This window comes from Rattus norvegicus, chromosome X (assembly GCF_021556685.1).
Source record: "Rattus norvegicus strain SHRSP/BbbUtx chromosome X, alternate assembly SHRSP_T2T, whole genome shotgun sequence".
NCBI classification, from domain to species: domain Eukaryota; kingdom Metazoa; phylum Chordata; class Mammalia; order Rodentia; family Muridae; genus Rattus; species Rattus norvegicus.
Genome location: NC_141554.1, coordinates 62315922 through 62339170, shown reverse-complemented (window position 1 = coordinate 62339170; position 23249 = coordinate 62315922).

Below are 23249 nucleotides of genomic sequence, written 5' to 3'. Positions count from 1 at the left end.
TCCCATTATTCACATGTCAGGAGTTAATTGGTTCTTAGATAGCAAGCAGTCATTTACAACTTAAAAACCACATTCCAAAAGGCTGTAAAACAATTAACCAAAGGTTATAAAAGGAGAACTAATGCTTTACTACAGGTACAAGAACAGGAGGTAAAAAAAAATTGAGTTTATCTATACAAAACTTCAATAATACTTTAGTAATAAAAGTTACGGTTTTTAACTTTCAATGAGCCTGAACCTGTAGATCTAGTGACAGATAATAGATATTTATCCAGTTTATTATTCTTAATGCATATGTATGTAAGCATTCTCTGTTGTAAATATCTTATTCTATTTATGATTTTAATTTCTGTTTAAATTTATAGTGAACTTTTGTCAGTATGGGATGGTTGGGAAAACCATATGATCTATTTTCCTAGAAAAGGTACAAAAGACTAGAAAAAATTACATTGCAAAGCATTGGGAGTAAACACATTGGGAGTAAAGCCGCTGTTATTGTTTTACTATTATTATTATTATTATTATCATTATTATTATTGCTGCTGCTGCTGCTGCTGCTACTACTACTACTATTATTACTACTATTGTTACATCAGAAGAGGAGGAGAAAGCAAGGTTAGGAGAAGAAGAGAGGAGAGGAAACTATTTAAGGAGAACTTTTTGAAGGAGAACTTTTGCCAAAAAATTTTGAGAACTGAAGAACTTAGAAATAAAGGCTAAAATTGCTTTTTAATGTGTCTCTTAGTAGGCTGGGTAGAGTCCTACATTTCCTGCAGAGATAGAATAAAGACTACTTTACTTAATGACCCCATGTTTTATTATGAGGTGTTAAATGCCAGAGACTACAGTTTTCTGACCTCAGAGGAACTCAGATAGGCAGACCAACTACCACAACAAAGTGACTTAGACTTAAGACATGTAATTATATTATTAAACAGCAACCACAAATATCCTTTAAGACCAAGTCTGTCCCCACAGAAGGCTCTTCCACTTCAGCTACTTTCAAGAGAGAACCAGAAAGAAGAAGTACTGGGGCTGGCCCCCAGCAGACAGGTATCGAAAGGGTTGAGATAAGGTTGGACCCCCAAGTGCAGGGGAATGTTGTGGATGTTGGGGGTTAAGAGGGATAGTAAGGGGGAGGTGGATGGGAGGTAGAACACCCTTATGGGGGAGGGGGAGGAGATAAGGGGCTTATGGACAGAAAAACAGGAAAGGGAATAACATTTGAAATGTAAATAAAGAAATGTATCCAATAAAAATAAAAATAAAAAATAAATAAATAAAAATAAATAAATCCTAAAAAAAGGGGTTGAGGTAACTTGAGAGTTATATAGGGGAGGAGCGTTGAGAGAATTCTCCTTTACATTTTATAAAGTTATCCAAATCTACTTAGATATTAAAATTGAAAGCTTCTAATTTAGGGCAGATGTGCCCATTGTCAAATGTATATTCAGGCCAAATTTGGACCAATAACTGAACAAGTGTGACCAGTCTGAGGTCTCTCAAAAGGAGCTTTGTTATTAGTTGCAGACAGGCTACAAGTGTGTGATTTGAAACCTGTGGCAGAGTCTGAGGGGAATCAGTAAAAAAGGGATCAAATCCTCTCACCCATATATATTTAACATGTTTCAGATTGATCAAACATACCTGGAAGTAGAAGGGGCTTCCCCAAACTTGATACCCTCCAGGAGTCAAGAAACTGCAGAGACCGTGGAAAGGTCCTGGAACATTTTCTTTCTTTCTTTCTTTCTTTCTTTCTTTCTTTCTTTCTTTCTTTCTTTCTTTCTTTCTTTCTTTCTTTTTTTTTTTACTTTTTAAATTTTTATTTATTTTTTGAAAGGTCTCAAAACTTTTTTGTTTTCTTCATAACAAAATCAGCTTAGAACTGGATCACATTGCCCTTTCTCTTCTTGTCACCTCCCAGTTCAAAATGCTTACATCTCTTAATAGCCAGCATCCTCTTAGATCTGCAGCTGGGCTCAACGCACTCCAGTCTCAGCACAATCTTCTTTGTAGTTTTAGCCTTTTTACAGAAAATGGGCTTAGTCTGCCCACCACAGCCACTCTCTTTCCTGTCATAATACTGCTTCCTGGAACATTTTCTTGAGTGAGTCTCATCCAGGCTGGTGGAGAATTTCTGAAACTCTCATCTGAACAAGGCTCACAGGATATGGAAAGCTCCCTGAAACTTTGACTGAGCAGTCTCAAAACAAGACAGAAAGAGCTCCTGTGAGAACCTAAGACCCAGCTGAGTCACTTTTGAGTTAGGTTGCACAAGTTACTTTGTCCTGAAATATTGGCTGTGTTGGATGTATAATTTGGTAAAATGGAGACATCATATTTTGTCTGGAAGTCATTCTGTGTCAGAACAAAGCAGTAGGGAGTAAAAGAAGAGAAGGGTCAACAGTTGGTTCTACCAGGTCTACTTGACCCAGGGATGGTGAGTGGATGAGAACACTGGAAGTTCCTGTGGAACACTTGGGCTGCCAATGATCTCAGATTTCCTTCCAAAGAGTCAGGGCCAAATGTTTAAAGAGACAGAGGGCAGAAGTAGATAGGAATCTCAACAGATCAGACTGTGTTTATTAATGTACACATCGAGAGGTATCCTCTCACTCCCTTGGGAAAATGAAGGGTCTGCCAAGGTAAAAACTGGCTGTGACACTTTATAGGGCAGGGTAAGGGACTTGAGAATGAAGAAATAATTGCAAACTTAGCCTGCATTTTCCCTCCTGCTGAAAGAGTTAGCCCGAGGGAAGGCAGGCCACCTCGGGATACAAGCTGTCTCAACAGGCATTTCTTTCTATGCTGACAGATAATGCTGAGCAAAGTCATTTGTAATCTTACCAGAATCTTCTTTTGTTGCCAGAATAATCTATCAGTGTTCATATGAGCAGATACAACAAGTGAACAAACAAACAAATGTACAAACAATTGTTGAAAGTGTCCTAGGTAGTGGAAATGTAGTTCAATTTTTACATGCACTAAATCCTTGGTACTAGCCATAATATAGCATAAAACAGGCATAAGAGTACATGTATGTAATCCTATCACTTGGGAGATGGATGCAGGACCATGATAAGCTCAAGATTATCCTAAGCTTCATATCAATTTTAGGGTCAGCTTCTGATATATGAGACGCTTTCTCAAAAAATATGTTGAATTTTTTTATCCTTAGTTACTTACTGTATTTCAATATCTGCTCTAATGATAGCATATAAACAGTATAAGGAAAATATGCAGCAAGTAAATAATTAATAATGAGTCTTATAGCTGGTGACATGCCTCAGTGGCTAAAGATCTCTTGGACAAGCTTGAGGACCAGTTGTATTCCTGGAATACACATAGGGGAAGGAGAATACAAATTCTTAAAGCTGTTCTTCTGTAACTTCCACATACTTGTTCTATGCCTCTCCTCATAAATAAATGAAAATAAAAATAATTTCAATCTAACTTATATCTTTAGATATGATCACATAGCATATTGTAAAATAAGATGAATATCAGTGTACTCCCTTGTCTTCCAGTACTCAAGTTGTGGCAAATAGAGTTGAGCTAAGAGGCACAGAGTAAAATGTCAGGAGATTCCCATCTATGGAAAAATGAGTTCAAATGAATAAATTTTTGTTGTTATCATTCCCATATGCTTATTTTTATATTATATGTTTGAGTAATTTTTTTCATATATGTGTATATACCATGTTCATCCTGGAACTGAAACTATATATAGTGAGCCGCAAGGTGGATGCTGCAAACTCAACTCAGATTAGCCATTTTCCATCCTTCCATCTGTGTATTTCTTAATCAGAGGTTCAGAATAAGAAAATGTCAGCTGTTTAGATAGATAGATAGATAGATAGATAGATAGATAGATAGATAGATAGATAGATAGATAATCCTATTCTAATCTGAAACTAGAGCTAACCTTTATTTCATGGTTTCCATTCAGTTACATGTGATCACTTAACAATAGAGATTTGGCCAAATCATGTATTCGACTTTCAGACTTAGCCCATAGAAACATTCCAGCTGCACTTTTCCTTTTCCATATTCTTTTTCAGTTTTCATTAACTACGAGATGGAGATGACCAGGACTTAGAATAGGCCATTCTACATCAGGACTCTTTTGATTCTTCTTTTCAATATAATGTGTGGATAATTGTTGACTTATTTCCTCTGTCTATATTACCTATTTAATAGATTCATGGCATATCTAATTGTAAGGTTTACTTTGCTTAATTTTTCTACTATTCTTTCTATCATAGCAACTTTAAAAAGTTGTTTTCTCTTTTTCCTATAAGTAGAGTGACTTAATATCTTTTAATCCAATGGTTCTCAACCTTACTAATGCTGGAACACTTCAGCACAGCTCTTCAGGTTATGGTGACTCCCAACCATAAAATTACTTTTGTTACTAATTTATAACTATAGATTTGCTACTGTTGTGAATCATAATATCATAATGTATATATCTGAAGTACAGAATATCTGATATGCCACCCCTGGCAAAGGGTTGTTCAAACCCCAAAGAATTGTGACCTGTAGATTGAGAACTGCTGTTTTAGATTTTAGGATGTTCTGGTTTTTTAAAAAAGGCAATTTCTTACATGATAGGGAAAATATGTGTTTAGAGATCATTTATCTTTGTTATGCTGGAGGAAAATTTTATATTTGGTGCATTTGGTACCTGATAATCAAATCAAGACCTCCATTAATTGATAGTTTATTAGTTTGTAATCTTTATTTCTCAAATAAGTATATCATGGTCAATATTCAGGACTAAACTTGAGAAAAGTAATTTTATTGAGTGGTTAAATCTGGAAAATAAAACATAAGATTCAGAAAAGTCTTATTGAAAAAAAAAACTTGTGTCACCTTATTCCTTTAATTATTACAATACATAAAATCATTGCACATATTCACAGTAATATCAAAGCCAAATTGGACAGCTTAGAACGTATCTCAGCATAAAAAAAAACTGAAAAGAGGTTTTTGAAAACTGCCCAGTGGCAAAACACTTGCCTGTCATACAGAAGGCAGTAGGTTAGATCTACAGTACTGAAAAGAGGAGAAGGGGAGAGAGATTTGGAAGAAGAAGAGGAAAAACTCTTCAAATTTCATTACAATAGTTACTGTGGCCTAATTATTGGGAGCAGAATTTTATATAATTAATGAAAATGGGACTTTATTAACTTTTATACTGTGAACAATTTACTAGGAAAATTTCTATGGCTAGTAATTCCAGTAATGGCCATATACCATACATGAAGAAACTTGTCCCTATCCTTATTATTAAAATGGGCAGTACAGAAACCAATCTGTGCTAAACACAAAGTAAAATATATGATCTCACTAGTGATTTTCCTAAAACCCAAAAAAAGACCATCAAAATATAATTATGGAAGCCAGAGTATAAATTAGGTCTTACAAAAAGGGACTATTCTTATTTTCATTCACTGACTGCAAATGGTGCAGGAGATGAACAGTGAAGCAAATCATTTATACTAGACCCCAGTATAGAATCTTTTTATTCTATGATAAATCTTTAAAAAATTATTTCTCAGCAAAGTGATAGAGAAAGGATTCATTTTTGTGAGGCCCATGCATGTGTTTTGGCTTTAACTCTGATAAATAATTTAAGAAAGCATTGCTTTTGTCATATTTTAGCAACTATTCAAAATTGAAATTGTGTGTTGAAACTTCTAACAACATAAAGTTAACCTCTCCTTTTGTACCTGCCTAAAATTTTTATGAGATACAAACATATTAACTCATTGTTTTTTTTAATTGTGTGCAAAGAGTACCATAAAGTGAGAAAAATCAACATATATTTTTGGTCATTCCCACTGATAAAATATTCTATGAGTTTAATCAGGGAGGGACAGGAAGAGGGGTTTAAGGAAAGGAAGGGATACACACATACTCATTCACACAAACAGATACTCTTGGTCTATCTCTATCTATCTATCTATCTATCTATCTATCTATCTATCTATCTATCTATCTACTTATCTCTCTATATCTAATCTATATATCACCTGTATATATCATCTATCTCTACCAAATATATATATATATATATATACATAAACATATATACATATACATATACATATATACATCTAAAATATCTGTCTATCTAGAGAGGCATCTGGTGCATAGAGCTTATTTATACAAAATATATTTTATTTTTATTATATTTTGGTTATACCAATTCAAGGTCCCCATTCTTGTCGACCAAATGAAGTTTTTTGTATTTGTTTAAATTCATGCATAGAAAAGTATTAAGGAGTTAAAACTGATAAAACTTAGTTTGGTCATTAGTGATTCAGTGTTTTCTCTCTTATTTCAGACCCATTTTGGCTCTAGATGTTCTCCGTTAGAAGCTATTGACCTCTCTTTCTATCTGAACCCTATCATATGTAGAAGCTTGATTAACAGGCTGAATTATTTACTTGTTTGTTGTTTGTGAGAAAACCCCATGACAGAGGCAATTTAAGGAAGAGTTTTTCTTTTTTTGGTTTACAGTTTAAAAAGGACAAGAGTCCCTTACAGGAAGAGGGCATACAAACAAGTTGCAGGTATGGTGGCAGGAGCAGGAAGCTGAGGGTTCACATCTTCAAATGCAATCAGGAATTTGAACAGCAAGTAGGGTAAGCTTTTTCCCAGATATATACTTTCTCCAGCAACTCCACACTCCCTAGACATTGCAAAACAGTCCACCAATTGGGAAACAAGTGTTTAAATCCTGTGAATAGTGACATTATTTCTCTTTCAAACAAATATACATGTTATCTTCAAAACACTACTCAAATGTTACTTAAAACCAACAGACATGCCTGGTAAGTCAAGACTAGAACAGTACTCCATGGTTTGGACACCACACTACTGTATTATTATTAAACTTTGAAAAATGCAGCTACATTTTTTTAATTAAAAGGCTAATTTTTCTCATCCTAATGTGTTGCTTCCATTTTGCAATGTGCAAGACAGCCTGCAGGGATTTTACAGTTTAGATGTCTAAATCTAGAACAGAATTCTAACTTTGATTTCTTATTGCTACCCTGAAGAAATGAAGGACATAGCCAGTAGGGAGAATCTATTAAGGTCACTAAGAAAAAATTAACAGAGATAATTAGAAAAAAGTAATAATCTCACCATTGGGTTTTCAGCATATAGTTATTAATTATAAGAAGCTGTGATTGATTTATTCACAGATTTTCATGAAAGAATTAGATTAAATCTATGTAATTGATTTTTTTCAATTATATTTTGATCTCTTGTATTAATTTGAGTAATAACTTGCTGACTGATAATTTTTAAGTTACAATTAAAGCAGCATATTATTTGATTTCACAAGGGAGAACGTAAAGCTTATACTCTGCAATTTTGCTACAACTCTTTTATACATTGTATCACTACTTTTACAAGATGTGTGTGTGTGTGTATCTGTGTGTTTTATAAGTGTTTAACTCTAATGAGTAATATGTAAAAATATTTTTATATGAAATGTAATTCTACTACCTGAAAAATAAAGCTTTTGTGAACATAAAGCAGTGGTTAAGAAAGTAAAAGTTCTGTTGTAATAAAACTAGATTTTATGGGAGAGGAGGATAGTACAAAAGCATATATAGAAAACGATAACAAGAATATGTGACCATCATAAAAATGTAAACAAGTTTGGACTTACAAATGATGACATTTCTCAGCAAAGGCTTTTATCAAGGATCCTGAAAAAATAAAGTTAATCATTTGAATATAGGAAGTTTCCTTATAGATGCATTACAAAGAAAACAGCATTTCTCGAGTTGGAGTACAGGCAAGGAATGACAGAAAGGAGGCTTGGAGGGGAGAAATGAAGCCAGACTAGGAAGCTTTATAATGAGATACAGGCCCTGTTACTAGCTTTGTGTTACCAGACAGACTGATAGACTTCTGATACTTTCAATTTTAATTTTTTTTGTTTTTAATTATCTTCATATCTTTTAACGAGTCTCGTGGATTTTTTTTTTATAAACAGTGCACAGAGTACTTCTCTTTTAGGACTGGCAGCTTAATTGCAAAGCATAGATACTGTAGTAAAAATTAGTCAAATTTACATTCTAAATTTCAGAAAAGTAAAATGAAATATGAATAAAATGAGTAATCACGTTTATTAGATGAGCAGTTTGTGGCACACAAATTTGGAAATTATAAGTTATTCAACTACATAAAGAACTACAAATTAAATCTTCTCTGGAATTGACAAGTAGAATATCAGATAGTAGTATACATAATTAAAATGTGTCCAAAAATGTGAACTATATCACTAGTTACTCCTGACTAATCAATGGAAATTACTTTTATATTATATCTCTAAAAAATGTTAAATTATTTGTATCCTAAGAAAACCATCAGAGAGATATTTAAAATTTCCTCTTTAAATAAAATATCAATGTAACCTTAATGCTAAAAAATACAATATATCATTGATTTTTGTACCATGAGATAATACCAAGATGTATATACTAGTATTCAAATTTTGTCTCACTACATAATAGTAGAATAAAATCTTTTTGTATATTTTGTTTCCTATTCATGTACAATAACATCTTACCATTGATTCTCCTAGAAGTCTATCTTCTCATTTCAAAAGTCTAAACATTTTCTTATGTCATCATTGAGTATTTTGACAAGGAACGGACTTGTTTACTTAGGTTTGGGGAACATTTATTAAATTTAATAACATAATTTTGTTAAATAATATATATATGTACACACATATATATACATATATGTGTATATATGAATGTATGTATGTATATGTATGTGTATATATATATATACATATACATATACATATACATATATATATATATATATATATATATATATATATATATATATATATATATATATGGAACTGTATATTTGATCCTTGGAAGGAACGTAAAAATCTTGTTTACTTGATGTAGTGAAATTAATGTGACAGTGTCTGGAAATAAGATTGGGGTTTTATATTTGTTTTCTAAGAGGAGTTAGTATTAGTTTGTACATTGTGTACTGATGAACAATGTTCAGTGGCAGAGTCCTGAAGCATTGTTTGAGGAGTGTGGGATGAAGAAGCACTTGTGCTCACTCCAGGATATTTCATCAGTTTGCAGGTTTTGGCCACAGGCTTGGGGAGACTATAATTGCCGGCATCAAAATCAATGCATAGGCTGTGCTGTCTCTGGCAGTATCTCCTGAAGGTTGGCTCCATCTTTTTATGTCCCTTGAATAAGAAATGTATATTTTTCATGCTTTTGACAGTGGTTATGTAGCTATTGGCCGCTCTGATATGTTTGGTATGTAGCTATTGGCCACTCTGTTACAATTTGCTTGTGTCTTTTGAGGAAGCAACCAGGCCAAGAGGACCCATTTTGAACATCCCTGGGTGGTGGTTGGGGGCATGTATATTATAACTCAACCTACTAGCTAGTTTATGGCTGCAAAATATAAGTAAAACAAGTCTGCCTAGAAGTAGGAAGTTGGAGTTCAGGTGTTTTTTTTTGTTTGTTTGTTTGTTTGTTTGTTTTTATTAACTTGAGTATTTCTTATATACATTTCGAGTGTTATTCCCTTTCCCGGTTTCCGGGAAAGAGAGGGAGGTTTCCCCCCTCCCCTTCTTTATGGGTGTTCCCCTCCCCATCCTTCCCCCCTTGTGTTTTACAGCCTCCTAAGGGTCTCTGTACTGCCGACAGACTGCTTTTCCTCTCAGCCTAGTCTGACATACTACACTTGAAGGGTCTTAATGATAGGCTGCTGTTTGTGTGTACTTTTTAAGTTTTACATGTGTTTTTTTAGTGTGTGTGTGTGTGTGTGTGTGTGTGTGTGTGTGTGTGTGTATGTGCCTGAGAGAGAGTATGCATATGCCCATGTACAAACACACACACACACACACACACACACACACACACACACACATGCGCGCGCGCGCGCGCGGCATGATGTGCATGGACAATTGTCAGGAGTAAGTCAAGTAGATTCTATAATTATACCATGTGATTTCCAGAAATTTATCTAGGGCCATAGTTAGGCAAAAAGCACCCTACAGGCTGAGCCTTTTTATGGCACCATGGTGATGCTGTTTTATAATTATAAAGCTTCACCTCTTCCTCCTACCAGTGGCAAGCTAATCTTGACACTAGGAAAGTAGTTGTCATTTAGGTCCCCTTCATAGACAGTCACCTCTACAATTGAATGCCAATGGAATGTCTGTCTTGTTCCACTCTTGTGTATGGCTTTTCCAAGTTAGGCTTGCATAGAATCTGTGCTTCAAAATCCCAGAAACCCTTCCTTGTCAAGCACATCCCCATTAGACTTACTTTAAAATTGTTTAATGCCTTTATTTATTTAATTTGCATCTGTGCATATGTGGTAGTGTAAGTGTTAATGTCAGAGGACAAATCATCTGATTTCATTGTTGGTTATGAAAGTAGAACTCACATGGTCAAATTTGGAAGAAGTGTCTTACTCAATGAGTAATTTTTCTTTGCAAATTTATTTTTTCATAAAATTATTTTATTTTTTGATTATAATTTTATAATTTCCTCCTGGTCTTTCCTCCCTTCAAATGTTGCCATATGTTCCTCCTTGCTTTCTTTCAAATGCATGGCTTCTTTTTCCTCTAATTGTTTTCCACACATAAATATGTAAATATATGTTTTCAAAAATACATAAATAGAATCTGTTAAGTCTGAATAAATTTGTATGTTTGTTTGTTTTAGCCCCATTACACTGTCTTTACAGCAGAGAGTCAAAGAATCTTTTGTAGCCCAACAAGAATGCAGCAACTGTAACCAAGTTCTAAAACAAGAGCAGCAAAGTGAAGTTTGATGTTACTAATGATTACTAAACCGCTTACGGTTCTTTATCCTTAGCAAGGGCCTATTCCCACCTTCTCTAATCCTTGACCTACATGATCTACCCTCACCATTGTCAGAAACTCTTCACCATTGACCCTATATCATAGAAAGGGAGGTTAGAGGTTATTTTTAAGAATGAACCTATGACTCTCTCAGGTTCATAGAAAGTCTAGTGTCATTATATAACACAAAACACTAGTTTACATTGCAAACCCAGAAAATGTTTCTACTTCGACCAGTGCTAGTAAGATGTCAGTCATTGCCACTATATAACTGATGGCTTGAAATCACTGTAAGTTTTCCTTGCACAAGGTAAGCTTTCATGCCACTTTCACCATATATATCCCTGGTATGGCCTGGTTGGCCCCATCTCATGGAGTTCTGTTTACCACAATGGGTATGGGGGTTTGTTTTGATAGCCAGCCATTCTCAGCCCTAGGCTTTTTAAGGGCATATACCTCACTGACACAGTGTTAAAGAATAGTAGCAGCTACCATTACCTTTGTTGTCTGTCACTGCCATTGTCACCATAACCCTAATTGCTCCCCTGGCTAGTGCCCCTTCTCAAACCTTTGAAACCACTTCCCAGCAGCTCAAGTTTGAATAGAAGAAAATAATTTCTCAAACATTCTATTTTATATTAATTTTGAATTATGTCAGGTATCCTCCTGGCTTCATAGATCAGTTGTGCTTCATACCTATTCCTGGTAATATTTTCTTACTTCTGCAGGCCAATTTAAAATTTAACTGCCTCTCGCTTTATATACATTAGGGGAAATTTCTAAGTAATTATTCCTAAAATCATCACTGTATTAAATAATCAATAAAATTATAGCTTAATGATAATTTATAATTTTATTTACTATAGAAATGAAATACATTTTCTTTATAGTTTGGATATTATTTGTAATATAACACATGTATTTCTGAACAACAAATGAACAATCATTTTTCTTTCACTGAAATTAATGTCAATTTGAAAATTTAAGATCTGCATAGATTATCTGCATCATATTGCTAAATTTTTATATATCAGTATCATGACCTCTGGAAGTTACACTGTGAATGGTAAATTAGCTGACTAAGGGATTATAATGTTTAATGGGTATCACTTATGGGAAGTGTTCTAAGCAGTAAAACAAGCAGGCAAATTATCATTATTTCTTGACTTCTTTTCCATGCTTTCTGCCACATAACACCGAGACAAAGAAAAGGAAAAAGCTATATGGAATCCTAGTTTTTTTTCAATACCTACAAGAAAAACATATTCTTGTTCAGCCTACTAAGATATATTCACTAGAAATAAGTCAACTAGATTATAAAATATTTTCTATGTAATGAACAATTGGGTTTTCAAACAAATGGCTAAATGATAAACGTCTTCTCTAACTAGCACCATCATTGGCACTACTTTTCTTGAGATCAAATATTGGATCTGCCAATAACTTGCTGCCTATTTCTCATCTGTAAAAGGGGAATGATAATCATATATATTTAATAGCTTTCAATAGGAAATGATTTGCTAAAGGTTTGAAACACTGAGAACTATAGCTGACAATTATAAAAGGTTCTTTAATTATCCTGTAGTACTATTATATTTTCTTATTTTCATACCTGTTCATAGCTGCCTAATTACAAGAGAATTACATATGTACTGTGATATGCACATGAAAATTACAGAATCAAAGTGCATAAAAAGTAAATAAAACAAAATAAATATCTTTAGGCTTTTAAAAGATTTCCCAATATTTACGGAATATTCTCACTATCTAACTCCAAACGTATTTAGGCAAATGCCTGGATTTTCTTATGTTTAGTAATAAAACTTTGCTAAGCTTAGTTTTTGTCAATCTGATGAAAATACAGAAAATATATTTGACAAAATTTAATGGTTGTATGTCTTCTCTTCTATACACTATCCAACTATGTAACATGTCAAATACTTTATCCAATGATCTTGAATTTTCTCTGACCTATGTATTCTAACTTCAAGTGGTAAAAGTCATTTTAATCATCGCCTAACTAGTACAAGCATCAGTGTATTTCTAAAGGATTTTAGGAGCAAAAATGTAAATTTGTTATTTCATCTATCATAATGTCAAATACATGCAGATGATTAATTTAATAAACTTAACATAGAAAAGCTTAGACAGTGAAAACTTTGAGCCACTTCCAGTTTTCTCTCTCTGCTTTCTGCTTGCATTGGAAGATGTGATCTCCCAGATCCATGCTTCAGACTACATGCATGCTGCTTGTAGCCGTGCCTTCCTGCCATGATGGACCTTACATTCCTAGAATCGAAAGCCCAAATAAACATTTTTCTTTTGTCATAGCAAAAGAAAAGTAGTTAATATGCAAGGATTTGGATGAATGGAAAAATAGGAATTTAATAAAAATTTGTATGTGCTTGAAAAAATGCTCCTTTACTAAAGAATAGTGGCATTTTTATCTACTATGATGGAAGGAAATATGATCAGGTCAACTAATACCTAAAACTTGATATTTCTGTTCCTCCTGATATAATTGGTGGTGAGGTATGTCTCCATTATAAAACATCTTTAGCACACTGGGCTGAGACTTCTCAATTGAATGTAAACAATTTAACCCTGGCAAAAAACTCTTTTAATTCCTCCCTCCCTCCCTCCCTCCCTCCCTCCCTCCCTCCTTCCCTCCCTCCCTCCCTTCTTTCTTTCTTTCTTTCTTTCTTTCGTTCGTTCGTTCATTCGTTCATTCGTTCGTTCTTACTCTATTCTTCTTTTATCTAACAAAAGTAGGCTTTGGGCCAAATGTACCTAACCATTTCTCTCTAGCAACCTGATGCAGTTTGCTTGACCGTTTTGCTATTATATGTGGTATAACATATTACAGATGTCCATCTTATAGACAACATTGACTGCATTTCTAGGAAAGCCATTCAATATTTATTGAAATTGCATTTTCAGAAAGGTTATGCTTAGAATACCTATGCAAGAATCAAAATGTTCACATTGCCAAAATTGTATTTATAACTTTAACATTTGCTAATATGATTATCCTAAATGTTATTAAATGGCTCTTGCTTTTATTGTTGAAGACAGGGTCTTGCTCTGTAGCTGAAAGTAGCCTCAAACTCATGTTCCTCAGCAATCCTATCACTGGTATTACAGGAATAAATCATTAGACACTTATTAAAAATACACATATGAGCTTTATTGGGACTGAATATTTTTCATATAGTTAATGGTCATCATGGTAAATTGTATAGAAGGAATCTAACTCCCATGAAGCGATTGCTCAGAAGCTGTTTTAAAAAAGTAAAATTGAAATATGCAATATAAAAATCTTTAGCATTGAAGGATAATTTAGAATATAACATTAGTTTGTATTGCCTTATAACTATTCCTTAATAACTTCAAAAACTTTGGTAAATTTTTATTGAGTATTTTCTTCATTTATATTTCAAATATTACCCCTTTCCCAGTTTCCCCTCCAGAAACTCCCTATCCTAACCTCCCTCCCTCTGCTCCATGAGCATACTCCCCCACCCACCCACCCACTCCCTCCCTCCTCCCTGCTCTTGCATCTACTTACACTGGGGCATCAAGTCTTCACAGGACCAAGGGCCTCTTCTCCCTCTGATATATGACAAGTCCATTCTCTGCTATATATGCAGCTGCAGCCCTCAGTCCTTCCATGTGTACTCTTTTGTTAGTCCTTTAGTCCCTGGGACCTCTGGGGGGGGTCTGGTAGGTTGATACTGTGTTGTTCCTATGGGATTGCAAACCCGTTCATCTCCTTCAGTCCTTTCTGTAACTCCTCCATTGGGGATCCTGTTCTCAGTCTAATGGTTGCTTGTGAGTGTCTAGCTCTGTATTTGAGAGCCTCTTAAATGAGAGCTATATCAGGCTCCTGTCAGCATGTACTTCTTGGCCTCTGCAATAGTGTCTGGGTTTGGTGACTGTCTATAGGATGGATTCCCATGTGGGTCAGTCTCTGAATGGCCTTTCCTTTAGTTTCTGCACCACATTTTGTCTCCATATTTCTTCCTGTGAATATTTTGTTCTCCCTTCTAAGAAAGACTGAAGCATCCACACTTTGGTATTTTTTCTTCTTGTGCTTTATGTGGTCTGTAAATTGTATCTTGGTTATTCTGAGCTTTTGGGCTAAGATCTACTTTTCCCTGAGTTCATACCACATGTGTTCATTTTGTATGTACTTGTTCTCCATTTTAAAATTTATTGTTCTTTAATTTAGAAATTTAGAAATCTTTTTGTGGTGCAACATCATGTTCATGAATATGAAATGTGTATTTGGTCAATTATTCCTCAAAAAAGCTAGAAAAAACAAAGAAACAAGTGAAGATGGAGGACATCATTAGTTATTAACTAGTGAGAGTAAAAACTTTGAAAAATGTTCCTCTATCATTATCATCATGTTAATTTATAAAAGGTGAAAGAATACTAGATGACAAGTGTTTTTCACATATAAAATACTTAGGTATATTTCATCAAAATGACTGTAATAGAATTCTAATTTTTTAACAATGTTTAATTAATATTACATCCTTACATTACAGGTATTTTAGATTTCATAAAAAACATTATACCCTTCTTCTGGTACACAATAGTTCATTTTTTCAAGTCATACTATTATCACATGCTTTCATTTGAAATGATTTTGATATTTTTCAGTAAGTTCGAACCTTACTAAACTGTGTTTGATTATTAGAAATTATATACATACATTAAAAATAAGATAGCATAGAAAAGGCTGAAATAAAGAGTAAAAGTGACTTCTTTCTCATATCATGCACACACAAGAAATGTGGAATCATAGGCAGTTAACAGATTTTGAGTTTATTTCTCATGGTAATTATAAGTTTATCAATAGGTTGCTTAACAAGTGCAATATTAACTGTCAATGTTTTGCTCTCATCTAGTGGTTTATCTTAATTTTTTAAATTTTATATAATCTATATTTTATACTCCAAATTTTATTTCCCTCCCAGTCCACCCTCTGACTGTTCCACATCCCATACCTCCTCCCCCTTCCTGTTTCCACAAGGATGTCTCCCTGATGACCACCCCAGTAGCCTTCCTTATTCCTGGGGCCTGCAGTCTCTTGAGTGTTACATGCATCTTCTCTGACTGAACCCAGACCCAGGAGTCTTCTACTGTATATGTGTTGGAGGCCTCATGTCAGCTGGTATATGCTGCTTGGTTGGTGATCCATTGTCTGAGAGATCTCAGGGTCCAGGTTAATTGAGACTGCTAGTCCTCCCTCAGTTTTTCCAGCTTTTCCTTAAAATGTACTTGAATTTAGAAATTTTATTAGTCACAACTGGAAAATATTGCTATTAAAATAGGATATTGAGATTACCATGATTCCTCCTTTGTTTTTTTCATAATATTTTTCAGTTTCTGCTGATGCTTATGATTTGACCTTTGTAACATTTTTGACCTCTTGTTTATGATGTTTAAAAGATTCCATGCTGAATTTTTTCTTTGAAATTTCTCAAGGTTTTATCTATTTAAATACTTATGTTAATTACTTTTCTATTGATGTGAAGAGATACTACAACCAAGATACCATGGCTTGTAATAGAAAGGATTTAATTGGGGATTTGTTTACAGTTTGAGAGGCCAAGTCTATGACCATTATGGCAGGAAACACAGCAGCAGTTAGGCATTGAGACGACTACCATGAAGCAGAAAAAAAAAAAAAGAGAGAAAGATAACTGGGTATGGCATGGCCTTTTGAAATCTTAAAGCTCACCCCAGTGCCATATCTCCTCCAACAAGCCCATACCTCCTAATGTTTCCCAAACACTTCCATCCAACTTTGGAGAAAACATTCAAATATGTGAGCTTACAGGAGTAATGCTCATTCAAACCACTACAATACTGAACCATAAAACAAAACAAAACAAAACAAAACAAAAAAAAATCCAAAGTAATATTTTCCATGAAGTAATCCAGATAATATTTATATGGAATTAAGCAGTACAGTTAACAAGGGCCCTACAATTGTGTTCTACTGAAAAGTACAAAAAATGACTAAACATTGTGAGTTTTATACTTTTATCTTCTATTTACCTGTGATTGCCATATTAAATGTCAAGATTTGATGCTATTTCTTAGAAAAATTCTAAAGAAATTGATACATTTTCTTTGAACAGGTGAATTAAAAGATCATCTCAATTCATTATATAGAGTATTAGGTTTTATTATGAAATTGTCAAACAAGATTTATACGTATCCATTATCTTCCCCATCTCTTTTTGATCATCCCCCTGGCCAGTCCTCATACTCATCCATATTTTCCCATAGCTCCCTTTCTACTTTCATGCTACATGAGTCCTATTGTATATCCCTTCTTAAATATTTATTTAATTTTATTAATATTTTGATACAATATATTTTGATTATAGTATTTTCCTTCCCCAACTCCTCTCACATCCTCCCTACTTGCTTTCCCACACAACTAAAATAAAAGATAAAAATAAACTAAAGGAAGGAGGAAACAGGGAGGGAGGAAGCCAAAATAAAATAAAATAAAATACAAGCCAAAACAAAGGTTCAAATCCAACAAGCAGCTGAGTGTCAGATACCATATACTTGCACCCAACCAATGAACAGAAGCTGCTGATCCCTCTGGTTGAATTAGGGAAAAGCTGGAGAAGGATCAGGAGAAGGGCAACCCTGTAAGCTGACCAGAAGTCTCAATTAACCTGGGTCCCTGAGATCTCTCAGACACTTGATCACCAACCAGGCGGCATACACCTGCAGAGTGGTGGGCAGGGTGGAGGTATGGAATGTGAAACAGTTGGAGGGTGAACTGGGAGGAGAATAAAATCTGGAATGAAATATAAGTAAATAAATACATTAATAAATAATAAATAAATAAATAATAAAAATAAAATTTTATTTTGCCAAGTAATTAAGAATTTCTTTTATGACTTTCACAGAGTTAGATCTGATTTTATTTTATTTTTCCACATTGTTCCTTAATCCAGGGCTTTCAAAACAATGAAGCAGACATGGTAGTATGAGATTCCTGTTCAGAGAAAAAATATTTCATAAACCTTTCTCCAAACCATCCTGTAATTTCTAAAATGTGACTGTATGCTATGACATAACATAACTTTAAGTTGATCTAAAACATTTCAAAAATATATAGTCCCAAACCCACACACTCGAAAAACAGAAAAGGAGCAAATATCCCAACTTATTCTATTTTCTCTTATGTTATGCTTTGCTATGCTATGCTACATGGTAGGGTACTATTTGTCGGACAGTCTTGTTATACAACCCTGACTAACCTCTAACCCATGATGTACACCAAGAAGGACTTAGATTTGAAGCAATCCTACCATGTCAGCTTCCAAAGGCTAAGATTACAGGTATTTGTCATCATGTTTCCTGCACCCCATTTTAAATAAGAACTCTTATTCCCAAGCTTGCAAGAAATTTTGTAGAAATACCCTATCCCTATGTACTCCTTTTATAAACACATATGCAACAGTCCTAAATCAGATGTCAGCAAATTCCCTGATTAAAAAGAAAATGCAAATATAACAAGGGAATTATAATACATTAAAAAAGTGTGTTTAAATAAATTAAGATAATACTTTCAAATACATAAAATAAATGAAAATAATAATTTTTGGGCTGTAATTTTTGCAGTTTTAGGTTTGACCACAAAATAACTGTGAATTATTTTTCTTCATTACAATTTCAGACGAACTTCTGTTTTCACTGTAGATGTTAAAAAGTTTATGAGCAAACATATTTTTCCTTGTGTCATAAACTGCATTTTTCCTTAAAGGATTAATGTAGGCTAATTTCTAGGATCATTCCTCTTTGACACTGGGGTTATATTAATATTATATATAATTATTACTTGAACAAAAGCACATATACTATGACAGTAAGTCTCCTAACTGAGCAGGATAAAGCTGGGTTTATTGAGACTTCATAAGGTATTCACAATGATGTTCAATCTAAAATAGATTAGTAATTCATTATTTACTATTTCACTTAATAATTTTGTACTACAACATTGGCAATGAGCAACAGAAGATGTAGTTGGGAGTAGGGGGATTATTATAAAATCACTTTATACTATCATTGACTTAGAACACCTACATTGCAGTAAGGAAAGAACTATCTTCTTATTTAGTTTTAATTATTTTATTTATATTCCAGTCATTGCCCACTCCTGGTCCCCCCTCCTACAGTTCTTTATCCCACTCCTCCCCTTTTTAAAATAGTGTTTATAAATTGGATTTTAATGTGGGAACTTTACACTTGTTTGATACAATGAGTTCCAGATGAATTAATATTGGACTGCAAAAAGAAAACTGAGTAAAATGTAATAGAACAACTTCAGAACCATGAAATATATTCTAGTTACCAGCTAGAGTAAAATGACACTTAAAGTGATAAAATCAAACCGAGCAGAGGAGGATAGATGGCTCAGTGGTGAAGAATATGTACTTCACTTGCAGAAGACCCAAGCTCAGTTCCTAGCACCTATGCCAGGTCATTCACAAACATTTGTTCCAGCTCCAGGGAAATCAAGAATTAAATATAAAATATAAAAAGGCAATGAATAAAACATGTAAGAGTAACTTGATATTACTCTATATGTTAATTATATATGTATATTATTTTTAGAAAGAACCAACTATGAGAGTAAAGATTACTTAAATGAACCATGAAATAGGAATAGACCTTTCACTACAAATTTTCAATAAACTATAAAACAATAATAACAAGTGAACATCACCCAATAGAAAAATATAAACAGTAATCTTGATGAATGAGCAACTCACAACATAGTCTACAATTTATATAAAAGTAAAACGTACATAATACTTTTAGAGCTTTAAAAATAGGATAGTAATTATTATGAGAAGATGCATTGTGAAATGCTCTTGAGTTTTATATAAAAAGATAATATGTGCCTATAGCACAGCCATCCATTGCACAATACATGTAGCCTTACATTAAATACACACACACACACACACACAAACACACACACACACACACAAACACACAAACACACACAAACATAAAAGGAAGGAAAACAGCTGGCTACAGCATTTTTTATGGTGCACTATCTACTGTTTAATTTTATTATTTATTTATGATTTATGTGTGTGAAGATGTGCATGTGTGAGTAGAGGCCAATTGTTAATGCCAGGTATCATTCTACAGTAAATTCTCCAATGTTAGATCTTTATATTTTGAGACACTTTCTTTTACTCTCATGGAGCATACTTTGTAGGGTAGACTGGCAGATCAGTACATTTTAGGGATTTTTCTGTCTCTGCTTTCTTAACTCTGGAATTATAAATTGTATGTAACATCCTAACCTGTCTTTTAGAATGTGGTTGTGGACACCCACGGATCCCGGCCCGCAGCAGCTCTCTGCTCCCAGACCCGGTGAGAGAGAGACCCAACCGCCTGGTCAGGTGGACACTCCTGAGGCTGCAGAGCGGAAGAGACCAACAACACTGCTCACCCCTGCCCACATCCCTGGCCCAAGAGGAAACTGTATAAGGCCTCTGGGCTCCCGTGGAGGAGGGCCCAGGAGCAGCAGGACACCTGCCTGAGACACCACCGGAACCTGAAAGAAACAGACCAGATAAACAGTTCTCTTCACCCAAATCCCGTGGGAGGGAGAGCTAAACCTTCAGAGAGGCAGACAAGCCTGGGAAACCAGAAGAGACTGCTCCCTGCACACACATCTCAGACGCCAGAGGAAAAAGCCAAAGACCATCTGGAACCCTGGTGCACTGAAGCTCCCGGAAGGGGCGGCACAGGTCTTCCTGGTTGCTGCCGCTGCAGAGAGCCCGTGGGCAGCACCCCACGAGCGAACCTGAGCCTCGGGACCACAGGTAAGACCAAATTTTCTGCTGCAAGAAAGCTGCCTGGTGAACTCAAGACACAGGCCCACAGGAACAGCTGAAGACCTGTAGAGAGGAAAAACTACACGCCCGAAAGCAGAACACTCTGTCCCCATAACTGACTGAAAGAGAGGAAAACAGGTCTACAGCACTCCTGACACACAGGCTTATAGGCCAGTCTAGCCACTGTCAGAAATAGCAGAACAAAGTAGCACTAGAGATAATCTGATGGCGAGAGGCAAGCGCAGGAACCCAAGCAACAGAAACCAAGACTACATGCCATCATCGGAGCCCAATTCTCCCACCAAAACAAACATGGAATATTCAAACACACCAGAAAAGCAAGATCTAGTTTCAAAATCATATTTGATCATGATGATGGAGGACTTCAAGAAAGACATGAACACACTTAGGGAAACACAGGAAAACATTAATAAACAAGTAGAAGCCTACAGAGAGGAATCGCAAAAATCCCTGAAAGAATTCCAGGAAAACACAATCAAACAGTTGAACGAATTAAAAATGGAAATAGAAGCAATCAAGAAAGAACACATGGAAACAACCCTGGATATAGAAAACCAAAAGAAGAGACAAGGAGCTGTAGATACAAGCTTCACCAACAGAATACAAGAGATGGAAGAGAGAATCTCAGGAGCAGAAGATTCCATAGAAATCATTGACTCAACTGTCAAAGATAATGTAAAGCGGAAAAAGCTACTGGTCCAAAACATACAGGAAATCCAGGACTCAATGAGAAGATCAAACCTAAGGATAATAGGTATAGAAGAGAGTGAAGACTCCCAGCTCAAAGGACCAGTAAATATCTTCAACAAAATCATAGAAGAAAACTTCCCTAACCTAAAAAAAGAGATACCCATAGACATACAAGAAGCCTACAGAACTCCAAATAGATTGGACCAGAAAAGAAACACCTCCCGTCACATAATTGTCAAAACACCAAACGCACAAAATAAAGAAAGAATATTAAAAGCAGTAAGGGAAAAAGGTCAAGTAACATATAAAGGGAGACCTATCAGAATCACACCAGACTTCTCGCCAGAAACTATGAAGGCCAGAAGATCCTGGACTGATGTCATACAGACCCTAAGAGAACACAAATGCCAGCCCAGGTTACTGTATCCAGCAAAACTCTCAGTTAACATTGATGGAGAAACCAAGATATTCCATGACAAAACCAAATTTACACAATATCTTTCTACAAATTCAGCACTACAAAGGATAATAAATGGTAAAGCCCAACATAAGGAGGCAAGCTATACCCTAGGAGAAGCAAGAAACTAATCGTCTTGGCAACAAAACAAAGAGAATGAAAGCACACAAACATAACCTCACATCCAAATATGAATATAACGGGAAGCAATAATCACTATTCCTTAATATCTCTCAATATCAATGGCCTCAACTCCCCAATAAACAGACATAGATTAACAAACTGGATACGCAACGAGGACCCTGCATTCTGCTGCCTACAGGAAACACACCTCAGAGAAAAAGACAGACACTACCTCAGAGTGAAAGGCTGGAAAACAACTTTCCAAGCAAATGGTCAGAAGAAGCAAGTTGGAGTAGCCATTCTAATATCAAATAAAATCAATTTCCAACTAAAAGTCATCAAAAAAGAAAGGAAGGACACTTCATATTCATCAAAGGAAAAATCCACCAAGATGAACTCTCAATCCTAAATATCTATGCCCCAAATACAAGGGCACCTACATATGTACAAGAAACCTTACTAAAGCTCAAAACACACATTGTACCTCACACAATAATAGTGGGAGATTTCAACACCCCACTCTCATCAATGGACAGATCATGGAAACAGAAATTAAACAGTGATGTCGACAGACTAAGAGAAGTCATGAGCCAAATGGACTTAACGGATATTTATAGAACATTCTATCCTAAAGCAAAAGGATATACCTTCTTCTCAGCTCCTCATGGTACTTTCTCCAAAATTGACCATATAATTGGTCAAAAAACGGGCCTCAACAGGTACAGAAAGATAGAAATAATCCCATGCGTGCTATCGGACCACCACGGCCTAAAACTGGTCTTCAATAAAAATAAGGGAAGAATGCCCACATATACGTGGAAATTGAACAATGCTCTACTCAATGATAACCTGGTCAAGGAAGAAATAAAGAAAGAAATTAAAAACTTTTTAGAATTTAATGAAAATGAAGATACAACATACCCAAACTTATGGGACACAATGAAAGCTGTGCTAAGAGGAAAACTCATAGCGCTGAGTGCCTGCAGAAAGAAACAGGAAAGAGCATATGTCAGCAGCTTGACGGCACACCTAAAAGCTCTAGAACAAAACGAAGCAAATACACCCAGGAGGAGTAGAAGGCCGGAAATAATCAAACTCAGAGCTGAAATCAACCAAGTAGAAACAAAAAGGACCATAGAAAGAATCAACAGAACCAAAAGTTGGTTCTTTGAGA